General features: G+C 38.5%; 1 protein-coding gene and 2 pseudogenes across 2 annotated transcripts in view; all 3 read left to right on the forward strand.

The window, feature by feature from the left end:
• The window catches only part of ASIP (agouti signaling protein), a 113,563-nt gene that overhangs the window by 39,141 nt on the left and 46,453 nt on the right, over nt 1-27,969 (forward strand). Inside the window, exons 5-6 of one of the 2 annotated variants that reach the window (XM_039864119.1) lie at nt 24,617-24,748; nt 25,135-25,317. The gene's annotated coding sequence lies outside the window, so the exon portion shown is untranslated. The other variant, XR_005653042.1, reaches the window with a different exon arrangement.
• On the forward strand, nt 1,503-4,705 carry LOC120603567 (twinfilin-1-like; annotated as a pseudogene).
• On the forward strand, nt 14,963-15,078 carry LOC120604231 (uncharacterized; annotated as a pseudogene).

Below are 27,969 nucleotides of genomic sequence, written 5' to 3' on the forward strand. Positions count from 1 at the left end.
GAAGAGTCAGCTTTGAGAGGCAGGCACACACTGCAGCTAATCCCAGTGACTGAGTGGAGATATAGAGCTGAGACAGCTAGGGTCTGGCAGTTGCCATTACTGTGAGGAAAGCAAAGCAGCAAACACACCAGTGGCCTCTCCCAACCCACCCTGCTCCCGCCCATCGAGGCTGATTCCAGCATAGGCACCTGGGATACCTCAAGCAGCACAACATTGCATCTGGCTGCTGGGGGCAGCTCCAGGCCTTACTTACCACATTCTCCCACAGCAGTGGAGCCCTGAAGCTGAGGCAACCTGATCACAGAGGAGACACTAGTGAGTATCCCCTAGGAATAAAGGGCAATTTTTGCCCAGCACACATCCAGGAGGCCTGGGCAGTGCAGAAGGCTTGTGTGCCACCTACTGGAAAACAAAAGAAAAACCTCTTCTTATCAACCTGCTAAAGAGATACCACCCTTAATAAAAAAGCAGAGTTCATTCCCATAAATGCCTAGGAGTAGAAAAAATCCATCAAATACCACGAACAACTAAGATAACAAGGCAGCTCAGAAAGAAAATGAAATTCTCCAGAAAATAACTTAAAGACATGGAAATATGTAATTTAAATTACAAAGAATTCAAGATTGTGGTTCTGAAAAAAATAAGATGCAAGAAAACACAGATAGGCAGTTTAATGAACTCAGAAATATAATCAGCAAACAAAAGGATTACTTTATCAAAGAGATTGAAACTTTAAAAAAGAACCAAATAGAAATTCTGGAGCTGAAGAACTCAATAAAAGAGATGAAGAATGAGCTTAGGAAATAGAACTGACCAGATGGATGAAAGAATCAGTGATATTGAAGACAGAAATCTGGAAATGACACAGATGGAAAAAGAGACTTGAGAGTGAAAATAAATGAAAGAACTTTACAAGAACTATCTGACATCATCAGAAAGAGCAATATAAGAATAAGGGGTATACCTGAAGGAGAAGAGAGAAAGGAACAGAGAGCCTATTTAAACAAATAGTTGATGAGAACTTCCTAAACTTATGGAAAGAACTGAAGCCTTAAATCTAAGAACCAAACAGAACGCCTGATTATCTCAATCCAAAAAGGCCTTCTCTAAGGCACATTATATTAAAATTGTCAAAAACTGATGACAAAGAAAGAATTCTCAAGGCAGCTAAGAAAAAGAAAACAGTAACCTATATAGGAAATCCCACTGGATTATCATCGGATTTTTAAGCAGAAACTCTGCAAGCTAGGAGGGTGTGGAATCAAATATTGAAACTCTTGAAAGAGAGAAATTATCAGCCAGGAATAATATATCCAGCAAAGTTATCCTTTAGATATGAAGGAGAAATAAAGACCTTTCCACACATACAGAAGCTGAGAGAATTTTTCCACCACAAGGCCTGCATTACAGGAAATACTAAAGGGAGTTATTCTACCTAAAACAAAATATAAATGGACAATTCACCAATAAAAAGGCATAGAGTAGCAGATTGGATTGAAAAACAAAACCCAACCATATGCTGCCTTCAAGAGACACATCTCAGCTGCAAGGACAAATATATCCCATATATGAGTGTAATCTTATGTAGAACTTAAAACCGAAAGCAACAAACAAACATGATAATTGACAGATATTTTCAAAAGTCTGTATATTCCATTTTGGGGAGAGAAGGAAGGTAGATAAAAGTAAAGGGGGTCAAATATATGGTGATGGAAGGAAATTTAACTTCGGGTGGTAAACACACAAAGCAGTACACATATGGCGTATTATTGAATTGTACACTTGAAACCTATATGATTCTATTAACCAATGTCACCCCAATCAATTTAATAAAAAGAATATCTCTTGCAAACTTGTGATTGGATCATGTAATCAGCCTTCAGATTCTTGGGATAAGGATCGATTTCTTTGTTTTACACCTGTTGGAGGACAAACAACCATGCCACATATTCAGGTTAGGTTCTCAGAATGCCTAGGGATATGAATGAATATTCACTGCGTGATCTCCAGATCATTCTCATGTTTGTCAAAAAATGTATGCAACAACAAGAGCAACTCTAGAAAAGGAGTTTGGAGGTGGCCACATTAAAGATGAAGTATTTGGAACAGTAAAGGAAGATATTTGCTGTCACAAACTTCTCCTGCCCCATTGACTACAGCTGAGGAAAAATTACGACAGATTAAAATTACCAAGGTACAAACTGACATGGATATGGACACTAAGCATCAAACACTGCAAGGAATAGCATTTCCTATTTAAGATTTTCAGGCTTTGGAAAAATTGAATAACAGCTCAACTATGTGCAATTGAAATGAGATGTAAAAAATGAAAATATAATTTTGGCCAACACGGCAAATACAGAACTAAAAGATTTGTCAAAGAGGATTCCCAAGGATTCAGCACATTACTTTTTCTTTCTGTATAAACATTTCCATAAAGGAGACTATTTAGAGTCCATAGTTTTTATTTATTCAATGACTGGATATACATGCAGGGTGGGAGAAGAGAGCTGATGTTGTATTCCAGCTGCAAGAGCCCTCTGCTAGAAATTAGACAACTACAAATGGTTATTATTAGAAAGATCAAGATAGGCAATGGGGATGGGCTTACTGTAGAATTCCTTCGTGAAGAGGTACACCCAAGCAGCAGGCACATAAGCAAAGTTTTGCAAAACCAAAAGGTCCTGCAGGAAAAAGAGGAATTTGAAGTCTAATTAGGAGTTCAGCTGAAACTGAAGCCACTAATGATTAATATATTAAGTATTACAATACTACTTTTTTAAAAGTCCAGCTTTCAGTACAGGAGGCCTGAAATCATTCCATGTTGATAGTAGGAAAAATACTGTACTTTTTGAAAAATAGCACTTTTTACTTCTGTGTATTTTTAAAATAAAGAAGTCTCGTGATTTCTATTTTTGAGTTAAAGCTAAAAAGGGGTTCAACATAGTGATGTCTAATTTTGTCACACTGTTTTCCTAGAGAAATGATTCCATATTTTCACATAATTCTTAAAGTTTTATACAGTTGGGCCAATTTTAGAAAGTCTAATGTCTAAAAGTAAGATATACTTCTTATTACTCCTTAGTGAGACTTCAAATTCTTTTCTTTGAAAGAAAAAGACTTTGAAATATTCATACTACTTAATATGTTAAGGGCCAGGTTAGATTATTTTCTAAGCTGAAAACTTAGTGTGCCTAAGAAGAGGTGGAAAGTTGCTTACTCTGAGGAGTACTGCTAACTCTCAGACTGTGGGATCATGTCTACAACTTTTAGAAACAGTGCTTTATTGCAGCAGTCTTCTGTTTGACTTTGGTTTTTTAAAGGGCATTAACATTTCAGAAGGTCAACTTACTCTGAAACTTTAAAGGTACAAGATACTTTCTGTACTGCAGGATTTCTGTTGAATTGAAAGACACGTTTAAACCACTTTAGTAAATTCTCTTTCTAGTGTTTTAAAAAATTTCTATTTCAAAAGTAAGTCATTCTATTATAAGTAGTGAGGCCAAATATTTATGTTCAGTTGAATATTAAATTAATATTATTCAAAAGCAAACAAAACTAAAGTCAAAGTCGAAAAAGTTTTAAACATCAAGATCGGTTTCTCTACAAAACCGTATATTTATAGGCAAATTATGTTCTTTATCACTTTTGAGCAAATATTTAGATTTAATAAAATAATTCTAAAGTCCTAGTACTCACCAGCCTAACACAGATAAGCACTTAAGAATCTTGTTTCAATTTACATCTTACTTCAAAACACATTTACTGTTTTTTTAAAGCTTTGCATTTTCAGCTACAACCTACAGATTTTGAGCCTCATTTTTCTTTGATACTTGAAATAGATAGAGCTAGAACACTTCATCACATTTAAACTGTAAAACCTGCTGTGAGAGCCAGAACTGGGAGGTGTTTTCTAAATGAACTGTGGGGATCCAGGAATTAGAATTTTTTTATCTAAACTTTATGCTGCATAAAACAAATACCAGAAATGCATATTTCAGAGCATAAAATATGAACCACTAATTTTTATACCTTATTATCTAAAGTAATATGTTCCCTTTTAGAAATTCAATGTGTGTTCAAGTAAAGCATTTTAGAAAAATTACGGGTTGACAGATTGTTTTTTTAGAATTAAGAATATTTTTGTGGGGTTTTGTTTTTACAAATAATCAGACTATAATATTTAAACATGCAAAATAATCGACAGTGATGTTACACTTGTCTCAAGATACACTTTAAGTCATTCTATTGATGCACACGTAGACACACATACACACAAATTATTGCATTGAGAATCCTGGATCTGTGTTGCAGACCATAGGTGAAGTTGTTATTTTCAGTCAAGAGGAATGTTAACCTGTCATGAAGGTATGAAATAATTTAATAGTGAATGTTTTTCTGTACTATCCATGTACAATTATACTCTAAATTCCACTAAACTACATGAATATAAATTCCAGAATATGGGTATGATTATATAATAATAAACTAATTATTATTAAATCAATGATTGTTGAAAATCAGTGATGCATTTGTTACAGTGTATAACTCATTTACAGTATGTTTTAGGTGGCATCATCATAACAATAGGTGAATAAAGGATTCCCAATTAATTTATATAGCAGGGAAGAATTACATGCCTTCTGTAGACGTTTTGTAAGTGTACTTTATATTGCAATAAAATTTGTTTTCTCTTTTTAAAAAAGAAGTATCAAATAATTTCTTGGAATAATCTGTTGCATCTACTGGGAAAAATTAAGGAAAAATATGTTTTTAAAGTGCTAATGTTTAATTAATCTTATAATAGAAATGAAATTCAGAAAAAAGTTAATGGAAATTAAATATACAATCATAATAAATTAGAAGATGTTAACAATGTGTTCAAACTTGAAAAAATTAATATCTTGGGAAATAATAAAATGTCATCTTGCTCCAGATACAAATATTGTGGGACCGAGAAGTCACATAGAATAATCAATATTCCAGAAGTCAGCAGTCGTGAATTAGCAGGAATATCTTTTATTTGTATTAATCATTTGATCCTCTTAGTCATTTGATGAACAAGCCGAGGTCTCATATAGGATGTCTCTAAATCCCACCAAAAAACTGGGTTGCTAGTATTGATGGAAATGTGAAATAGCCTGATATGTGAGAAAGAGCACTGGAAAAGAAGTCAAAAGACCTCAAGTATAGTTCACAGTTCTGCCACTAACTAGCTGAGTAAATCTCTTAATTACTCTGGGCTTAAGTTTTTTTTTAACATGTAAAATGAAAAATATATATTAAATTACCTTCAAGAGCTCTTCCAATAATAAAGATTTGTGAGGTGGAAAAGTAAATAAAATTGGAGATGCATTGCCTAGTAAAGGTCTCCCATGTCTAACATGGTCATATGTGCTCAAGGTTAGAGATAGAAAGTGTTTAACATGCTTATTTATCTCATCTGTCCTTAGGGAGGGATCAAATGTCCCCTGGAATATTTTTCATGGGAAAGAGATCTCCGTTGTCTAGAAAACTCCTTGGTGGTGAAGGAAACGACACCATGAACTCCAGAATACTATTAGGACAGCTTTCAAATCCATTAGGATGATTATATAGATCAATAAAAGATAACTTACAGAGGGAAGAAAATTCTTTTGTGTGTACAATGCTCTGTGCCAATTACTTTATATAGCTCTCTCGGTTACTCTTAATGTATTATGTAGGTTTATTGTCCCCATTTTTTAAATTTAAATTTTTGGATAGAGGAAGTACAAATTAGTAGTTACAAAATAGTCACAGGGATATAGAGTACAGCATAGGGAATGTAGTCAATATTATTGTAATGGCTGTGTATAGTGCTAGATGGGTGTTAGAGTAATTGGGGGGATCACTTCATAAATTATATAAATGTCTAACCATTGTACTGAATATCTGAAACTAATATAATAAAAACAATAAAGTAAAAACAAGGAAAAAATAATACAAAGTGTAGTCTGAGGTGAACAATTCTAGGTCCACACTCTTGGTAAAATATGGAAAGCACAGCATTTTTTTTTTTATATTTAACCTGGCTCTTGACAAAGATTGCACAAATCATTTGTCTTAATTGGGTTCCCCTAAAAGCAGAGTCTAAGACAAGAGCTTGGGTACGTATGGTCAAGTTGGGACCTCAGGAATAGGAGGGATGGAATAGGAAAAGTAAAAGAGGAAAGGAGAAAGGAAAACAAAGACGTGTTATTAAGATTACCATGTGATCTCACTTAAATGTGGAATCTAAAGAACAAAATAAATGAACAAAAGAAGAAAACAGAGACAGACTCATAGATACAGAGAACAAACATGATTGCCAGATGGGAGGAGGGTTGGGAGCTGAGTGAAAAAGGTGAGGGATTGAGAAGTACAAATTGGTAGTTATGAAATCATCATGGGGATATAAAGTACAGCATAGGGAATATAGTCAATAATATTGTAATAACTATGTATAGTGCCAAGTAGGTACTAGATTAATTGGAAGATCGCTTCATAAATTATATAAATGTCTAACCACTATGCTGTATACTTGAGACTAATATAAAAAATATTGAATGTCAACTGTAATTGAAAAAATAAAGATGACTACTGTGGGTAATAAGTAAGTAAATAAATTTCAGATAGTGGAGAAATTGAGGGTCACAAAGTTTAAGTGATCGGAATCCCATATTCTTTCCGTATTCCCTCCCATCTCTGTCTAGAGAGCCCAGTTCTTCCAGAGAACCTTCCTATTCCTTCCATAGAACCTTCCATGATCATTCTGGCCTACAATGATTTTTTCTTCTTCTGAGCTTCTCTAGTGCGTATAACCTATACGACCAATTTCACACCTGTAACTTTTTGCAATGTTGGTTATATTGATTCATTTATTAATCAGTAAGCATTTATTAAACAGCCACCATGGAACCCCATTAGGCAGTGGGGATACACAGATGAGTACGTCTCTGCTCTCAGGAGTTAAAATCCGATAGAGACAGCCCCATTAGCAGTTTATTAACATCCCAATCCATTCTAAGAATAAATCATTCTCTCTACTTATCTTTCCCCTAGTTAGGAACACTCTCATTTCAGCTCTCAGGCCAATAAAAAAAAAAAAAATTTAAATCATTGAGCCTGAAAGTAGCAAAACTAAACCTTAAGAGAAAGGAGAATTTTACTTAATGAATTACAGTAGCAAATATTCTATAAGCATCAAGGACAAAACACAGAGGAGATAGCAATTGACTGAGAAACAAACTTCCCAAGCAGAGAGGATTAGAGCCAAGCTCCCAGCCCTGTGGCAGTACAGAATGGCTGGTGGCACTTTGCTATCTTAATCAATCCTGCATGGGGAAAAAAGTCTTATTTATCACTCGTGGGTAACTAGGCATGACTTCAGGAATAAGACTATTCCAGCCACTGTTCTAGCCAGTTATGCTACTAACAATGTATTCCTAAGATTGTCTTCTTGAGTGCAACAATCACTTTCTAGCAGATGGTGAAAGTCCACAAATAACAGTTATGTGAGCAAAATCTGGTACATAGAAAAGATTCTGCCCAGCTTTGGTTTCTTTCTGGTTCTTTTAGTCGGTTTGGATCTTGCACTCTAGTAATGTTAAGTTCCTGTTTTGTTTTGTTTTTTTCTTTAGTTTCAAGCTCAATCCAGTTAATGTACAAAGCAATATGGTACGTACTTAAGGTAAACAAACTTGAAAAAAAGAGGATTCTTGTTTCAAAGAGTTGAGAAACAGTAATTATCTAGTATGTAGATCGGGTCATGAATGTCATGTTTTTGTGACAAGTACTTCTGCTCTTTAGAGTCATGTATAAAAGGCAGATATATGGCATAGAACATTCCACCTCATACTGTAAGATTAAAATCATTGCTGTTTTCAAGGTCCTGGGCTAGGCTATGTTATTCAGGAGTCCTAGTCATGCCTACTAATAGGCTTGTCCCAGATATAAACATTGCAAGCATTTTCTGAAGTGGAGCTGAATTCAGAGGATTTCTCGGTCTTACCATTGTAACTTAGGATCTAAGAAAGAGAAAGACTAATCCCTGTGACTTACTGGGTTATGTACCCCACATCCTTCCTAGAGATGCCCCTGAGGAATATTCTAACCCAAGCCTCATCCTGCCTACTAAGCAAGAGGTGAGATGGGTGAATAGATTCCCTCTAAAATGTAGAGGGTAGGGGTAAGGGAACTGAAATTCATTGATCATCTACCATGTGTTACATACATCATATCTCATTTAAAATTCACATTAACACTGTATAATATTATCGCCCCTATTTTACATCTGAGGAAACTGAGGCCCAACAAAGTTTATTAACTTGTCCAAGGTCACATAGCTAGTAAGTGGTATTGATTCAGCTTGGCGAATGGCATTGGATGGAGTCCTAGTTCAGAAATCTGTTGGATCCTGGCTCCACCAAGGATCTTCCATGGATAAGTAATGTTAAATTATCAAAATGCTCCAAAACCACGGGCAAGAGGCCCCCACACAACAGGCTGGACCCCAGGGAGACCCAGACAGCACCTAAAATTCAATTGCACCAAATTTCATTAGTCTCCAAAATTCAGTTTTTTGCACCTTAATTTCAAACTGCTTTCAGATTAGAAATGTTATAGCTCAATTGCCATAAAGCAGAAGGACTCACCAGAGAAACTCCTGCTGAGTTAGCAACACTCTGGGAGATGGAGATCCTTGAGGCAAGAGAATATAGAGGTCCCTTAGCCCTGAAACCACTGAAGATCTGGGAGGCCAGCAAAGTGGTCAGTAAGGTAGTCACACAGTTGGAGTTCATTAATAGCCCAGGGTTGTATAAAAAGCAGTGGAAATTCAGAGGATGGCTTTGGTCAGGCTGCCAAAGTCCCTGAACTGAAGCCCGGACCCTGAGTCCATTGACCCTTCTCATTCAGCACTATTTCCACAGGTAAGTCCAAAGGAGAATTGCTTCAGGAATCTGACAATTTAACTCTGCTCTGCTCTGCTGATATAAGGATATCATCATCAAAATTGGCAAGAAAATGAGCTGATGATGACATGATTTACTAATGAGATCAACTCTCATTTCTTTGTAGGGAGCTTTGTAGGAATTCTCTAAAATAATAGATATCCCCCCCCATTCATTTATATTTAACTTTGGGTTTTGGGGTGGTACTTGGCAGAAGTAAGGTTCCTGGTTATGTTTAAGTTGGGTTGAAAATCAAAATGAGTAGTCTTTGAGAATACACTGATTGATGATGAAGCACAAAGGAGAACCAACTGGTAATTTAGAAATTGCCATCATTGATCAACAAATGGGGAGGGGAGTCATAAGCAGATACTTCTAGCCACTGTCAGAAACTGGTTCTTTGTCAGAATTTGAGTACAGAGGCTCAGCACCAAACTAGGCTGGGGAGAAAGGTTCACTGCCCAGAAGACTTCTGAAATATTTCCTATAGCTGATTTATACCCTTTCAGAGAGGAGTTTTGTTGTTGTTGTTTGTTTGTTTATTGGTTTTTGGTTTTATTAGTCTCTAAAGTCTCTTCTGAGAAAAAGTCAATTCCCTGCACTGGACGAGGGCGAAGTACTTAAGGTTTGTCAGTTTCATCCCTGTCCCCAGGCATGGTAATCTTAAGATGGACTTCCTCAGGGCTGAGTATCTACTAATGGTGTTCTCATCTTTCTCTTAAGAGGGCCCCAAATTTCCCAAACTGCCTTTGAGAGACTCAGATATTTTATTTTATAAATAGTAGTTATAGACTTTATGTATCCATCACTCATGCTATCTGTGCAAAATCAAGAAAATATACTCTAATGTAGCAGTCCCCAACCTTTTTGGCACCAGGGACCAATCCTCCTATGAGAATCTAATGCCTGATGATCTGAGGTGGAGCCGAGGCGGTGATGCTAGCGCTGGGGAGCGGCTGCAAATATAGATGAGGCTTTGCTGGCTCACCTGCCACTCACCTCCTGCTGTGCGACCTGCTTCCTAATAGGCTATGGTCTGGTACCAGTCAGAGGCCCTGGGGTCGGGGACCCCCGCTTTAATGGATACAAACTTAGAGTACCAGTCTCTTAGGTCTGGCAGGTAAGGGGTGATGGTGGATTTTCAGTGCAAGACACACCTGGAGCACATCACTTAAACTGTAAATGACCTTTATGAAGCTATTTTGGAATTATTTCACCACTTGAAAATGGGACAGAACCATTGCAAGACTAAAGTTATTTATCAAAAGCCAGATCTCTAAGTCCAAAAGAGGAGAAAGAACTATATACTTTGCAAAGTTCAGTCCTTAGAACGATTCTACTCTGCCGGTATATGGCATTTCTACATCTTACTTAGACTTTAGGCTGAACCTGTTATCTGTTGGAGGTGGGAGATGAAGGAGTAATGCCTTTCAGAAAAGCTGTCTTCCTCTTTAGCTCCCAGGTTCCAGTTTGGATTACCTCTTCTAATAATACCATTTTATTCAGTCAGTCAGCTCCAGGTATTTATTATCTATTATGTATACTACCCTATCGTAGGTGCTAGAGGAGATACAAAAAGAGAAATCGTACACATGGTTGTAAAAGCATTTACAGAAACTCGTAAAGGAAGTGAAGTTGGACTTGAATATTTTCCAATTTCTTTGAGTATTACTTGGTAGTACTCAGTAGCCCCAATTTTGGTCCCCACAGCCCTGGCCTAATTTATCCTCATGCACCAGACCTTCTATTTCCAAACTTTTAGAACATGTATTAGTGATAGTATATGAGATGACTTTTAAGTTATGCAGATGTGGTTTTAGGTGGTAAATGGACAAGCATAAAATAATTACATCATGAGAAAGTAATTCTCATTGCAGTTCTCTTTCAAGCCTGGATTACGTGTAGAAGAAAGTCTCATTGGGCCTAATATGTCATTAACATACTCTACGACTTCTCAATCTCCTTTTTAGCCAAGAAAATAGACCTCAAGCTTGAAGTTTTCTTCTGGCAACAGCAGCTGTTTAGAATTTAATGACACTGTTTTATTCATTTTCTTTTTTAGAATTATACTATGTTTATGACCAATGACACTGATATAAATTTTATATGAATGCATTTAAGTTTTGGAAAATTTAGTTGATTTAAAGAAAAATATTAAGTAAATAATAATATAGGGATATGTTATGATCCTGAAGCCACTGTCCAAGTTACTAAAGTTTGGGAGACATTTTTTTTCCTTACCAACATCCCAGCCAAGTTTACTGTTTGTGACCCAATCCCACCCTTTGCCTGACCTAGACCAATTCCAGATCTGATAATGGCTGATAATAGGTTAGATTCATACTTCTTCCCTATAAACATTATAATAGGGCTTTCAGTTCTTAAGCCTAAAGAGATCATTTTAAGGGTAGAAATTTTTATAAAAAGGTATGCAAGATATGATATTTGTAGTAAATGAAACTTTCACAATAATAATATTGAGTGCTGCCATTTATTTGGGCTTTTTGAGCATTCTCTAATCCTCACAACAACCCTATGAAGCATTTATCAGATGAGGAAATCGAGGCACAGGGAGGTTAAACAAAACACTTTCTTGGTTACTGAACCAATAAGATTCAGAGCCAAGATTTAAGCCAAGGTTTTTCCACTACACCTTTCGTCTCTGAACCTCTTGTCACATGGGTACCTATTTGTTCCCCTGAGCATAAGGCAAATCCTGCATGGATGGAAAGTCTGAGCAAGTGTTCAGTAATGTAACACAGTGAAACCGAGAGATGCTGTGGAAATATGTCAGAGTGGGTGAGCCGTCTTGGAGGAAGTGAGGGCTCTACCAGAGGTGTGTGGAATGACCTCATTGCATTCATTTTTGCCCTGCCTTCTGCTTCATGGTTCACAGACCTCCTTGTAGGACCAGGCCAGCTTTAATGCCTTCTGCTGATTCTAAGCACTCAGGAAGGAGCAGGTGCTCTTGCTGTCTTAGTTCTGTCTCTGGAAAGGATGCCTTTCCTCCCAGCCTGCAGCTCTTCTTCAGCTGGGGTTGGTAGACTGCTGCCTTCAGGACATGCAGAGGCAGGCAGGATGCATCTGCTTTTGGAGATGAGCCCCCTGCAGAGTTCCTGTCAACTCTGTCACTGTCTGTTGTAACCTAGGGTCACAAGCCAGCTGTGCTCTTAACCAGGAGTCTAGGCAAGAGTCTCAAGTCTGTTAGGAATAATAGTTGTCCTGTTAACCTGGGGCTTCAGTCAACATCTGGGAATATCCTCTGTGACATGAATATCCTCTGCCCATCTAATGGATCATATTTATTGCACCTTGGCATCATCACAGTTACACCTGACTTTACCAGTTAGTTTACAGAACCCCTCAAATGAGAACTGAGAAAGGCAGTAGATATGAAAGCAATTGAAAAACTCCAAAGCCCCAGAATAATATACAAGATGATACTACCAGAACTTTGCTATCCGTTCCAGAGTTTAGTCCTTGGATCTCTGTCCTTTTCTCTATTTCCATTCTCCGTGGGTGATCTCATCTGTTCCCCTGGTTTTAATTACGATCTGTATGCCAGTAACACCCAAATCTGATGTCTGGCTGAGATCTCTCCCTGGAACTTTAGTTTTTATTTCTAACATTACTAGGTATTTCTATTTCAGTGTATCCCACAGATACATTAAACAAAATTTACCTCCTTCCTCACTAAGCCCTGCTCTTCCTGTGAAATTCAGCATCTAATTGGTGATACTATTGGCCATACAGTCACCTGAGCTAGATAGTGGGAGCTTTGATTTTTCCTTTGCCCTCATGCCCCTTGCATCCAAGGCCCTTAGATCTGTTGCTTCTTTCCCAAACTCACTCATTCAGGTGTTCATTTGTCTTTCCTCTGTATTATTCTGCTTTAACCTAGATTATTTTCTATGGTCTCATTGTCTTCAGATGTGTCACATCAATCTACCCTCCACACCTGTGCTAGCATATTTGTAAAATTAAATCTGACCATATGTCTCTCCTGCTTAAAACTCTTCAGTGATGCCACAGGATGATCCGCACTCTTTAATCTGATATGTGTAAGGCCTTTCCTGTCAGCTTCTTCTGACCCTTTCGGTCCCTCCTGCCTCCACCTTTATTTCCCTCCATGTCTTTGTTATTGCTGGCTTTTCTGTCTGAAATGTGGTCTCTTTCTGTTGTCAACCCCTTGCCCTCACATAGTTAATCCTATTCATCATTTAAGATTCAGCTCAAACATCACTTTTGCCTTCCCTAAGTAGCCCCATCCCCTGATTCATTAGGTACTTGCATATTTTATATATACCTCTATCAATGCACATAACTCATTTATTATTATTATTATTTATTATTATTACATCATACTTACACATCTCCTAAACTGTAAACTCTGCGGGCAGAGACAATGTTTTTATATTAGCCATTTCTAGAATAGTGCATGACATAAACTAAACCCCCAATAATTGTTTGAATGATTGAATATCAGGAAAGTCATATTAGCTTTTAAAATATGTCTTTAGTGGTAAGAACTGAAAAATTATTTTAGGTAAACCACGATTACCTAGCATTCTCTTGCCCAAATACCTCAGCATTTTAGCTAGCAAACTGAATCAATTTCTCTGAATCTATTTTAAATTTATGCCAAAATTACATAGTGACATTGCAAAAAGATATTCCTTAAACATTCCAGTGTCCAATTTGGTGATTGTATATCCTAGCTTCTCTTCTTGTTTCCCTGCTACTCCAAAGTGCTCCAGCTGGAAGAGACATACACATGGGTCTTCTCTCCAAAGCGTGGGACAGGGCTCTGATGTGGCCACCTGGAGGCAGTACAGACTTGTGTATGGGTTTCACAGGAACATTTGGTAAATCCCAGTTCTGCGCAATCTCAGTCTGGGTGTCACTCTTGCCCAGCTCCCTTTCCTCCCACTTCCAGGGCATGTCCTTGGCCAGGTCTGCTTTGACTCAAGTTCCTATTGAATTGGTAAGGGAGTGACTGGAATGGTGCTCAGGTGGGGGCACACTCACAGAGCAGCATGCACACCCATATACACATATCCTGGAATACTTCCTAACTCCTGAGGAGCAAGTTAAACAAATCGAACTGGAAGTTTCTTTAAGCTAAAAACCTACATACTTTAAAGGCAAGTTTGAAGTCTGGTGTTAAACGTTGTTAACAGGTATAACTTTGCTCCATAACATATGCATCATCTAAATGTCACATTTCTTTAGTTTTCTAAATTAAATATCCTTGGCTCCCATCCACCAATGGGTGGAAAATCTAATCTTGGTTCTTTTTCAGGTGCTTTTAGGTATTTAGGAGATGTCTTTTAGTCAGAGTCTGCCACCAGAGTCTGCACCAATGGTGCTCTTTGGCAGTGACAGTCGTCTCTATACTAGGGCCTTTTCTCTAGGCCCAGTGAGGCATAGAGACCACTGTTGAGGCTTCCAAACAACAGTGTCTTTGCTCACCTCCCTGAGCACACAGTCCATCTGTTTTCAAAGTCCTACTGCCCCAGGGGTCTGTGGGAGAGCAGGGGCAGGAACAGGATCTGATCACACAAGGAAACTGCAGTGCCTTTTAGCACCATCCTCTTCAGAGCCAGGCTCAGGAAATTTTCTCTCTGCCCTCCTCTAATCCTAAGAGCCCTTTTTTCTCTCAGACAGAACAACTTTATCACCTCTGAGACCCTGGACTACTTTCAAAAACAAAAGCCTGTTGATTTCTTTAATGTTTTTTTCTGAAATGAGAGAAGGCTTAATCTCTAGAACAAAAGGTGCTGGTTACTCTTCTTGGAGTGTGGAGGAAGATAGGAATGGTTCATTCTTTTATCAAAAACCAAAATGGCGGGCACCACAGAAACAAGACAGTTGATTCCTCAAGCAAGTTAGCCTGTCAAACACTGAAGCAATGATTATCTCATATCTTGTACCCAGGGTATGGAGTCTCTCCAGGAAGAGGCAGTAAGCCAAACTGTGAGTAAAGATCCACATTAATAATATTCAGTTTTGTCTATGGGCATGCCGCCCTGAACAAGCCCGATGTCTGATCTCGGAAGCTAAGCAGAGCTGGGCCTGGTTAGTACTTGGATGGGAGACCAGCTAGGAAGACCATGTGCTATAGGCATAAATAATAATTAATAATAATAATAATAATCCGTTTCACACTGGGGAGTGCTTCAGGTTGGAAGTAAGCAGTAAATTTAGGCTCCCTCTTCTTCTGTGTGGGTCCCAGATTAACTGGGGTAGATGGAGCTGTAACTCCAGGGTTCTAGTTCCCAAGGGCTGGCCTATTTAAGCTGCCCACTTCCTGATCTCAGGGAGAGGTTTGAAGAACCCATGAGAAAATTACCCGAAGATCACATATAACCTTTGAACCCATGAGAAAATTACCCGAAGATCACATATAACCTATACATAATGGAATAATAGAAGAGAGCTCCCTTGATCATTGATTTCGTTTGTATAAACTTTTATTTTTTAATATTTCATTAGAATATCATTATTTTGGCACCCCCCCTTAAATTTTTTTTTTGTTTTTCTGACTCCTTTTTTTTTTAATTAAACTTATTGGGGTGACATTGGTTAATGAAATTATTTAAGTTTCAAGTGTATAATGCAATAATATGTCATATGTATAATACATTGTGTGTTCACCACCCAAAGTTAAATTTCCTTCCATCACCCTATATTTGATTCCCTTTACCCTTATCTCCTCCCTCTCCCCCTTTCCCTTTGGTAACCATTAAACTGTGTATCTATGAGTCGCAGATTGTCTCACTTCAAATTATACTACAAAGCAACAATAATCAAAACAGCATGGTATTGGCAGAAAAACAGACACACAGATGAATGGAACAGAATTGAGAACTCAGAAATAAATCCACATATATGTGGGCAAGTAATTTTCAACAAAGGAGCCAAAAATATACAATGGAGAGCCTCTTCAATAATTGGCGCTGGGAAAATTAGAAAGCCACATGCAAAAGAATAAAGCTAGACTGCTATTTGTCACCATACACCAAAATTAACTCAAAATGGATCATAGACGTAAATATAAGATCTGAAACAATAAACTGCATAGAAGAAAAAAAAACATAAGTATAAACTCATGGACCTCGATCTTACAGAGGACTTTATGAAATTGACCTCAAAGGCAAGGGAAATAAAAGCAAAAATAAAGAATGAGACTATATCAAACCAAATGCTTCTGCACAACAAAAGAAACCATCAACAATACAAAGAGGTAATCAACTGAATGGGAGAAGATATCTGCAAACAATACCTCTGATAAGGGGTTAATATCCAAAATATACAAAGAACTCATACAATTCAACGACAAAAAATCCAATTTAAAAATGGGCAGAGGAACCGAATAGACATTTCTCCAAAGAAGATATACAGATGGCCAACAGACATCTGGAAAGATGCTCAAGGTCAATAATCATCAGAGAAATGCAAATTAAAACCACAATGCAATACCGCTTCACACCTGTCAGATTGACTATCATCAATAATTCAAAAAACAAGTGTTGGTGAAGATGTGGAGAAAAGGGAGCCATAATACACTATTGATGAGATTGCAAATTAGTACAGCCCCTATGGAAAAAAGTTTGGAGGTTCCTCAAAAAATTAAAAATAGAACTACCTTTTGACCCAGCAATTGCACTTCTAGGTATTTATCCAAAAAAACCAAAACACTAGTCCATAAAGATCTGTGCACCCCTATGTTCATAGCAGCACTATTCACAATAGCCAAGATATGGAAGCAACCTAAGTATCCATCAATAGACGATTGGATGAAGAAGTTGTGGTACAAATATACAATGGAATGTTATTCAGCCATAAAAAATGAAACCTTACCATTTGCAATGACATGGATGGACCTAGAGAGTATTACGCTGAGTGAAATAAGTCATACAGAGAAAGATAAATACCGTATGATCTCTCTTATATGTAGAATCTAAGGAACAAAAGAAATGAACGAACTAAATGAAAATAGACTCACAGATACAGAGAACAAACTGGTGATTGCCAGAGGGCAGGGGTTGGGGACTGAGTGAAAAAGGTGAACTATAAATTAGTAGCTACAAAACAGCCATAGGGATGTATAGATTACAATATAGGGAATATAGTCACTATTATTATAATGGCTGTGTGTGGTGCCAGATAGATGCTAGAGTAATTGGGGGCTCACTTTATAAATTATATAAATGTCTAACCATTGTACTATATACCTGAAACTAATATAAATATTTAAAAAATAAAATATTTCTCTTAAAAAGATGGGCAGAGGATCTAAACAGACATTTCTTCCAAGAAGACATTCAAATGGCCAACAGACATGAGAAAGTGCTCAACTTCACTAGCTATTAGGGAAATGCAAATCAAAACCACAATGAGATACCACCTTTCATCTGTAAGAATGGCTATCATCAACAAGACAAGTAATAACAAGTGTTGGAGAGGTTGGGGAAAATGGTGGGAAAGTAAATTGGTACAGCCACTATGGAAAACATGGAGGTTCCTCAAAAAATTAAGAATAGAATTACCATATGACCTAGCAATCTCTCTTCTGGGTATCAACCCCCACAAAACTGAAAACACTATTCGTAAAGATATGTGCACCCCAATGTTCATTGCAGCATTATTCATGGTGGCCCAGACATGGAAATGACCAAAATGCCCTTTGATAGATGACTGTATAGAGAAAATGTGGTGCATATACACAATGGAATATTACTCTGTCATAAGAAAAGGTAAAATACTGCCATTTGTGACAACATGGATGGACCTTGAGATTATCATGCTAAGCAAAATAAGTCATAAAAAGTTGAGAACCATATGACTTTACTCGTACTTGGGATATTAAATTTTGCACTCTAGATTAATATCTATCTTGTCTCATCCTGGGCAGCTGCCCTTGCCTTAATTACCTGGAGCTCTTGTGGTTTGCAGTATGTGGTAAGAGGCCTGGGCCTAACTGTGTGAGACCATTGGTAGGATGCAAGCCTCTCAGCCTGACCTTGGGTGAGAGTTGGGGGCCTAGCATCCTGGGCTAGCACCTCTCCCAAACTTTCAGCTGGACGGTATTGAGGCCACATCTGTGAGGTACCTTGAGACTTCTGGGTATCAAGCCAAGAATCTTGATTGATATTTGTCATAGATGGAGAGAATTTGCTAACATACCACTATTTAGCAGGATTCATATGAGGATCCAAGAATTTCACTCCAATATCTAGGTTGTTCTGATTTAGCTAAGTGCACATTTTTTAGCATGTCCCATAAGACCAGCCTTTCACTACTTCATTCTACCCATGTTTCTAGCCTCGTGTCTAGCCACTTGCCCATGCACACTCTATTTGTTTCACAGGGAACAATTTGGTCTGCTTGCTGTTTTCCAAGTATACAAAGTACTTTTATGCTTCTATGCCTTTGCTCATACTGTTTCCTTGACTGGAATATTCTTTTCTTCCTCTCTGCCTGATGAACTCTTTACATATCTTCAAGGCCCAAATAAAATGTCATCTCCTCTGTAGTTTCCCCTGACATGTTCCCCCTATTGAAGTTCACTAACACTCCTGATACTCCCTGTCGCATTTTTACTTAGCTGTTTTTCTGTCCTCAGTGAACTCAGTGAATGGCTTGAGAACTCAAGAGATAGCAACTCTTGACTTTACTTCCTCTCACCATCTTCTTCAACCTGTGACTTCATTCATCTCTGTCTCCTCAGCTCTTAACATAATGCAGGGCAAATAATAAATACTTAGCAAATGTTTGTCAAATATAATGAAAGCTGGAAGGAATCAGACAAAATGTGGTTCTTTTATCTTCACTTTTTATTTCCACTTTTCAGAAGATTTTGGTTACTGGTCTCAGTTTCCTTTCCTGATTATTTCTGTTCTTTCTGGCCATATGTATGCTATTCCAATTTTACTTAGCTATCTTTAGCTAGCTCTCCTGACCCTAACACTCTATTCATTTATTCCCTCATTTAGCATATATTTATTGAACACCTGCCATTTTGAGGTGCTATTCTAGGCATTAAGGATATAGCAGTGAATAAAATAAATGTAATCATGAAAATTATATTATAGTTGGATAATTAGACCAAAACAAGTAAACAAATAAGATAATTTCGAACAATGATGAATCTACAAAGAGAATAAAGTGATGTGATAGGAAATGAAGTGGGAATCGCCTGAGTTTTGTCAGGTAAGCCCTTTCCAAGGAGGAGACATTTGTAATCTGGAGGACAAGAAGGAAACAGCCATATGGGGATCTGCTGAAAAAAAAACATTTCAGGTGGAAAGGTCAGCAAGTGCACAGGTCCAGAGACAAGAACAAATGACTGAAATTTATAAGCATTATATAAATAGACAAAATGATTACTTTAAGGTCTTTCTTAATTTGTCACCATTCCTTCACTCCTTTTCATATGAGACTAGCACTGATCCCTTCTGAGAAGTGACTGACTTCCTCTAGCCTCCTCCTTGCCTACTACTCAAATCACTGAATTTTCTTTCAGTGAATCGCTGACGCTCATCTGAAATTTATGTGACTACATCATCTTGGTGACTGAAGCACCAATCTATGGTATTAGAAGTTTTGTGTGGTCATTTATGTCAGATAATGCTTCCTTCCCCTATCTCTTCCAGAAGGACTAGGTCCTGGTCTCCCATCTTTAGGGAAGGGTCATCCCACAGGAAGACTCAGATAGAAATCTAGGGATAGAATAGAAGGGGAAAAGCCAATTCTCTGGATGGACATCCACAGGTGCCTGAGGCTGGAGTCTATCTATGTGAATCTCGGGAATGTTTTCCCACCCTACAGTCATTGTTACCCTCCCCGCACTGAGCATTGCCCTACACTGGGCTGCCATGCCCAGATGGTGAGAGAGTCCAAAAGAGCTGGCTTCCTCTCTTAGATGCCAGAGCAGCCACTTAAAGAGGCTGGAGGGCTTCCTGCCACTGGAGACTTGAAACACTCTCAGTAAGCCAGGAGCTAGAATCAAAATCATATGGTTTGCTTGGTAGTAAAGATCACAGGGCCTGAAAAATTAGAGGAAGTAGGGCCAACCAGAAGACAAGCTTTTTAGGGTGTGCGGGATGGACCTACGCCGGTCCTGTCAAAAAAATACTCACAAGTACAGCCTTCCTGCCTATAGGGTCTTCTGTCCTTGGACTCTTGGCCCTCTTGGACTCTCCTCTGGCTCAGGCTGGTAAAAGTTCGAACAATAAAGGCTGGAAGAATGAAACCACCTACTCCTTGGAATGTCAGGGTCCCTTTAAGGGCCTCCTGCCCAAATGCCCCAAAAATGAAAATTGTCCCTATTTACTCTTTAATGAACTGACATATCCCAAACCTTAGAAATATTAAGCAGGCAGCCCTTGATCTGTTTGTTTGCTGTGGCTGGAAGTAGATACAAGTTCTCTCAGAAGGGATTTTTATTTTTTTTCAAATTGCTCCTGACCTAGAATCCCTATAAGCATTAAAAAGAAATTCATACTAATGACTCCTTCTAAAAGGATAGACTACATGGACCCAGTGTGGCAAACTTGGAGTTGAATCTGCTTTGGGGACTTTAAATGCCAGGGCTGTTTTAGTTCTAGTGGGTTCCTGTCCTTACTAATACATGAGCAGGTATTGTTTATGGACAGATTGGGGAGGAGGTGCTGCATGCCTGCAACTGAGAGAGCCAGCATGTCTTCCGCTCTGCAGACCAAGGCCAAGGCACCTGAGGAAAGGTTGACTCCTAATTCTTACTATCTACTGCCTCCCTGCCCCAACCTACCACTTCAGTGGCTTCATTCAAAAGGCAGCATTTGTGGGAAAAGATTTATGCTCACATGTCCCCATGTCCATGCAGAAGAGTTTGGAGCAGACACTTTTGTTTTAGGGACCAGGTCGACCCATAAACAGGAGAAACATTCTACATAGCCCTTTGCTATGAGAAGCGGGTAGAGACTCAATGCCTCAGAGTTGAGGGCCTGCTCCATAAACCTCTCCCCTGAACTGTACACCCAAGGCAGATCTAAAATATGCTGAGTCATGGAAGAAAAAGAAAAAGCGAAAAATAAAACACCGGGAGACTTAGGAGCTTTGCTTAGTACATAGAAACAGACACGGAAAGGCAGCCAAAATGGGAAGACAAAGAAGCAGAAACCATATGAGAGAATAGAACAGAGATCCAGATATAATGGAGTCAAGTAATTTAACAGATGCAGAGTTCAAAACGCCGGTTATAAAGATGCTCAATGAACTTTTGGGAAGTGTAGATAAATTCAGTGAGAACTTCAACAAAGAGATAAAAAACATAAAAATGAAAATAGAAATTGTAAAAGGGAACCAGTATGAAATGAAGAACACATTATATCTAGAGGACAGGAAAGCCAAGGACACGCAAGCGGAATGGCAAAAGATAAGATGCCAAGACTATAAAAATAATTTAAGGAGCATATGGAACACTATTAAAGGTCAAAATATCTGTCTGATCAGCGTAACTGAAGAAAATCAAGATGTTGAACAGCCATTTGAAGAAATAATGATAGAAAACTTCCCTGGTGAAGGAAATAGACATAAAACCTCAGGAAGCTCAGAGGATTCCAAAAATCAGGGATCCAAAGAGGCCAACACCAAGACACATCATAATTAAAATGCTAAAGGTTAAATACAAAGAAAGAATATTAAAAGTAGCAAGAGAAAAACAGTTATTTATAAGGGAATGCCCATAAGACTGGCAGCCGATTTCTCAAAAGAAACTATGCAGGACAGAAGGGCTTGGCAAAAAAATATTCAACAAGATGAAGACCCAGGATCTACAGCCAAGATTAATTTATCCAGCAAAGCTATCATTTAGAGTTGACGGGCAGATAAAGAACTTCCCAGACAAAAGTAAGCTAAAGGAATTGATCACCACCAAACCAGTATTACAGGAAATGCTGGAGGGACTTCTTTAAGAAGAAAAAACATGTATCAAAAACAGGAATAAAGAATGGTAATAACTATATTCCTATCGATAAGTACCTTAAATGGAAAAGAATTAAGTGCTCCAACCAAAAAGATAGAGTGGCTGAAAGGATAAGAAGACAAGACCCCTACATATGAAAAGGAAGGGGATGGAAAAAGATATTGCTTTGATGGACGACCTAGAAGGTATTTAAGTCAGACAGATAAAGGTAAATACTATATGATTTCACTTATATGTGGAATCAAAGGAATAAAAAGAACAAACTAATAAAAAAACAGACTCACAAATATAGTGGACAATTTGGTGATGGAGAGAGGGGAATGGGACTTGGGGGGCTAGGAGAATGGGGTGAAGGGTTAAAGAAGTACGAATTAGTAGCTGATGCATGGTCATGGGGATGGGGAGCACAGCATAGGGAATGCAGTTAGCATTAATATGTTGGCTATGTGGAGGATCAGGAGAGGGAGGGAGCAATTGGAGGGATCGTTTTACGAACAATATAGACGTCTAACCAATGTATTATATACTTGAAACTAAAATAAATAATTTTTTTTAAAAAGGATGGTTCTCCTTCTGAGTTACTATTAAAAGTGAGCGTTTAAAAGGTTGTGGGTGATCAGTGATTTGAGGGTGGGACTTTGTGTTAAGCTTCCCAAAGTTGCAAGGATGACCCCATCCCTGCCTCCCAGACCCCCCAACTTCCTCCTCTATATGCTAAAGTTAGAACAGGAAGCAAGCTCCTGAAGCCCTTTGGTTCCAAACAGGTTACTCAATCTAGTCATCAGAGACATGGCCCTGGTTCTAGAAACTTCAACCATGTCCTCACAGGAGATTTTAAAAAGCTGGAACTAAACCTTGGCTCCTGATGTTATTTTTCATTGTTCTTCAAGGACTACCCACAGAACCCAAGGGAATGGCTATTTGGGTAAGTTCAGTGGAGGCATCGCCAATTGTAATTCATTCTTGTCAGCCACAGAAACAGGGTTAAATTGTTTTAGACAAATTTGTCAGAGTGTTTTAGACACTGCTAGGTTGGTGAGATTGTTTTGATGTTTTTGACCAAAATAAGTTGTATTTTTATGTGTTTTATATATTTTTGAATAGATCCCATCTTATTTAAGCTTTATAATAATACAATGCTTTAGAAAAGTATGATTATCACTATTATAAAGGTGAGGAAATGGACTCAAAGCAATTAAATGACTTGCCTAAACTTAGCTAGCTCTGTTGTTACCAGAATCAGGACTAGGATATTGATTTTCTTCCTTCTTGTTTAGTGCCTTTCCTATCCTTCCACCTTAAGAACAAATATCCTACAAAAAGTTGCAGTAAGACAGGAATACTTTGCAATAATTGGACCCCTTTTCTGGGCTCCCATTATAATTGTAGGGTCTTCAAGCTCTTTCAAGGCAGAGTCCTCCTCTGTCACAGTGTGCTCCCTCAGATTCATTTACAGTTCATGTGCATGGAGCCCCACCAGGTACTTTACATACCATCATCTTAGTTCATTCCTCAGTATTATTTATCCACATTACTGATAAAGAAACTGAAGCCCAAAGAAGGCAGAAAAATTAGCTTAAAATCCCAGAGCTTATAAGTAGCAATTGGAGCTGAAACCAGTTCTTCTGATACTCTCGTCCTTTTTCTGCTATGCCCTAGGGATCCAGAAACATTAGCCATAATAGGAATCAAACATAGATCTCCTAAAGACATGAGCGGTTTCATGGATTTTACCGGCATGAAGCAGATTCTAGGGCTAGGATTCCATGCAATACAGTAGAAAACCTTTGGTTTCTCCAAAAGGACAAATAACCTTCCCACTGAGTATCCACACAGAAACATGTGAGCATGCTTATGTGGCATGTGCTGCCCCATCTTCCCCTGCCAGAGGTTTGATCACAGCTACAACATCTTGACAACCTATTTAAACCAACTTGCAGTAACTGGTAGCAAAGTAGCATTCCCTGACAAGCTGTCACTGAGCCTCTGCAGACTTTGAAAGAAGGAATCATTGGCAGAAACATTCAGGAACAGAGAGTCCCAGAGAGGTATGTAATAATTCCATCCAGATGTGGGGATTGGTTTTTTCTTATTCTTTTTTTTCAATCACATTCAAAGAGTGAACAATTTATTTTCATCTTATCAATCAAACAAAGTGGGAAGAACTTTGCTTCCTTTATTCTGAGTGGAGCTGTACCAAAGGATCAAGAGGGCTAACAGCATCTAGGTAATTCAGGGAGCACTTTGCACACATGACAGAATTATCCAGATAGGTAAATGGTGTTGCAAGTACATCAGCAAAATCCAAGTAGAGGCCTCCAAGTTCCTTTTAATTTTCAGCTTCCACACTGTTTACCTGCAGTGTATTCAGCCCATCTGTTCTGAAATCCTTCCAGGAAACTGTGGCTCTGCAAATTGGTCCAACAAATAGCTGAATGTGCACGTCACTTCAGTAGAGAGGGAAAGGCAGATCTAGCCATAAGTACATTTTATCTCATATCGTCTGAGCAGCCTAGATGGCCTGGCAGTTTAGTTGTGCTGTATGGCTACCAATCAGCTCGTTGGATAACTCATAAAACTCCTCTATCAGCACAGGACTTTCTAGGGTTAACTCTTGCTATGGAGCTAGGATGAAGAAAAACAGGTCTTCCTAAACTGCAGCTGCAATTGACATCCCCCTTACTCTGTACCTGAGCTCCTGCTCCCTGGAAGAGAAACCTGAGTTAAGACAGCCATAGCAGAAGAGAAAGCTGCTTCTTGTCAATGGCTGCTTCTGACTTCAGAGCCGTGGGCACTGAGCTAGAAAACAGTGCAGAGAGAGGACCAGGTAAGTAATGACACTGGGAAATGGGAAACTCAGGGTAAGAAAGGACCTGACTCTCCTCCTCTCATAAAGATGTGCTTTGCAAGGTTCAGATTTTCATCTGGCCTGATGAGTCTCAAGATTTTTAGTCTTTAAACTACTTGAGCAAAAGAAAAGAGTTTGCTCTATTTACATCTATTTACTAGATTAAATAAACAAGCCAGCAAACAAAGAAACAAAAAACGTCGTTGTGGCATTTTTGCTGAATCTCTGTGATTATTTTTTGTAGCTCCTCTTAAACATGTTTGCTTTGGTGCTTTAAGCTTTGATTGAAATCCGCAGTGGAAAATACGTTCCAAAGAGGAAAAAAAATCACCCAACATACTTCTGAGCCTTGCATTTTGACCCAGCCCACAGAACAATTGGAAGAATCTTTGCAGACCCACTAGAGATCCCCGGATTCCATTGGAGAACCATTGATCTAAAAACAACATCCCGATTTCAGAATTCTTCTTTTGGTCTGGAATTATCTGTCATTGACTACAGAGAGCTGCTACTTACAGTTCCTGGGAGAAGGCCCTGTATAGTGAGAGGTGAGCCCCAGTGTGGGAAGAAGAAATCTTTCTCAGTGGGAGTTTTGGTGCAGTATGATGTTTATACTTAGTACAATATCCGTAGGCTCAATTTTTTTTCTTCATTTCTTCTTCCTCTTTCTTCTTCCTCCTCCTCCTCCCTCCTCATTTTCTATTTTTTGTCCATTTGCTTCTTTTATAGTAAAAATTTCCCCAAGCCCTCAGTGCCTAGGTGATTTTTGCCTGGTACGGTCTGTTAATTGGAGTTTCAGAATTACAGTTTCTTATTTGGGTGCAGAATTTTCCTAAATATTTAAGCTCCTGAATTATTGTAAAAGTAACTGGCCACTGCTCATGCCTGTAGACAGGTAACTGAGATGGTACCAGAGAAGAGAAGGCTGCGGGTCTGTACTCTTTCCCATACCAGAATGCCGAACTCTGTTGAGATACATGTAGGAAAGAAGAACCTTTATGGAGGGGGCAGCCATGTTGCAACAAGCTGTTGCGGTGAGCTGACAACACGGATGATTTGAAGAGCAAGTTCAGGGGATAATGGAATCATATCCTGGAAACATGAAGTTACAAATCTCCCAGCCGAGCTGAGCCCTGAGAATGAAATAGTTCCTTTAGTCAAACTGCTCTGAAAATGAAAGAAAAAACTGACTCACATTGAAGGCAGGAAGTGTATCTGTGTCTCCTTGCTAAAACAAAATGTATCTCCTTAAGGATTGGGGCACTAACGTTGATGACTTCACTTTGGGCACAATCGTCAGCAGGATGGCCCAATGCAAAAGTAATTACCAGGAATGGGGGTGGGAGGCATTATAGCCTTTTGATTCAATCACTCAAACATCCTCTCAGACAGATGTAAAAAGGAAATCAACCTTTACTTCCAAAGAAGTAAATTGTAGGTTGAAGTATTTGGTTTCAGTCTCTGTCAGATTGAGGCTTTGAAAAGCAGAACTGTGGGTCTAGGAAACCAAATATCAGATTGGATTACTTTAGAGTTCTGCGAATTCAAGGGTATAAGGAATTGTATAACCCAAATTGAGACAATTACTCTTCATTGGTTGTATGACTGTCGAAGGTAGTAACCCTCATCTTGTGTAAATGGCTCTCAGTGGAATGCAGTCTGGGAAAAGGGTTATTTCTGGTTCTTCAAGACAGTCTAGAGGAATATCAAAAGTTGAAATATAGTAGTCTGCCTTTATCTGTGGAGAATATGTTCCAAGATCCGCAGTGGATGCTAGAAACTGAGGATAGTACCGAGTCTTGTATATACTGTGTTTTTTCCTATACACATATACCTACAATAGAGTTTATTTTATCAATTAAGCAACAGTAAGAGCTAAACAATAATACTAATAATAAAACAGAACATTTAAAACACTATACTGTAATAAAAGTTATATGAATGTGGTCTCTCTCAGAATATCTTATTGTACTATATTCACCCTTCTTGTGATGATGTGAGATGATAAATTGCCTTATTAAGTCGAGAATTTTTACCTTTTCACTTAAAGGAAGCTTTGTATGGCTTCTCTTTGATGTATCTGAATTGCCAGTATCACTACTCTTTGCTTTGGGGCCTTTATTAAGTAAAGTAAGAGTGACTTGAACACAAGCACTGTGATACTGTGACAGTCAATCTGAGAACCGAGAGGACTACTAAGTAATTAATGGGAGGGTAGAGTATACAACATGGACAGGCTGGGCAAAGGGATGATTTATGTCCCGGGCAGGACGGAGTGAGTCGGCAAGAGCTTTCATCCTGCTACTCAAAATAGTGTGCGTTAAGGGTGGAAAATTTTCAAGTGAGCCAACTAGCCAAGTCAGCTACAGGGAAGAAATATCTTTAGATACCAGAAGTTGTCCTACTTGCTTGTGTGTGGTTTAGGAAGTGTATTGTATAAGATATAAAGATGGCCAATGTCTGCTTCTGTAATCCATTTACTTGTTAATTAAGGGTGTTGTTCCGGGCAAAGATATGCTAACAACCAACTTCCACTTCTGTAATCTGCTGGCTTGTTCAGGAGACCACCAGGATATGGCCTTAAGCTTTGTCAGCTGCCTCCTCTGAAAGCTCGGGGCTGATCTCCTCTAGCCCTGCGTGGTAGAGAGTCAGTCGCCAGCCGGCTAATAAAGACTCCTAATTAATCTCAATTGGCTCCGTGGGTCTCAGAATCGTTCGTGCCATAACAGTGTGCAATTTCACATTTATGAATTGTTTATTTCTGGAATTTGTCCACTTAATATTTGTGGACCTCAATTGATCATGGGAAACTGAAACCATGGAAAGCGAAAACACAGATGAGGAGGAACTGTTGTAATATACGACTTGCCATCTCTTCGTTACACCATGAATATTTCTCTCTTCCAAGCACTTTTGCACATGGTAAGTATTATAGCAAAGATGCTTTACAATCAGATGCTTTACAGGGAAGCAAAGGAGCCAGGTGTTCTGAGTTGGGCAAAAGAGGTAGGGAACCAGAGCCAGGACACTAGTCAAAAAGAGAAAAGAGTTCTTATAGAAAAGAAATAGAAAATAAAGACCACAAAAATTTAGATGTTGGGGTGGGGGTAGAGTAGGATGTCATCTTTGAGATAAGAAAGAATACAATTCAGGGAAAATATACACAAAGAAATAGATTGTGAGTTGGGAGAAAACTGACT

This window comes from Pteropus medius, unplaced genomic scaffold (assembly GCF_902729225.1).
Source record: "Pteropus medius unplaced genomic scaffold, Ma_sr-lr_union100, whole genome shotgun sequence".
NCBI classification, from domain to species: domain Eukaryota; kingdom Metazoa; phylum Chordata; class Mammalia; order Chiroptera; family Pteropodidae; genus Pteropus; species Pteropus medius.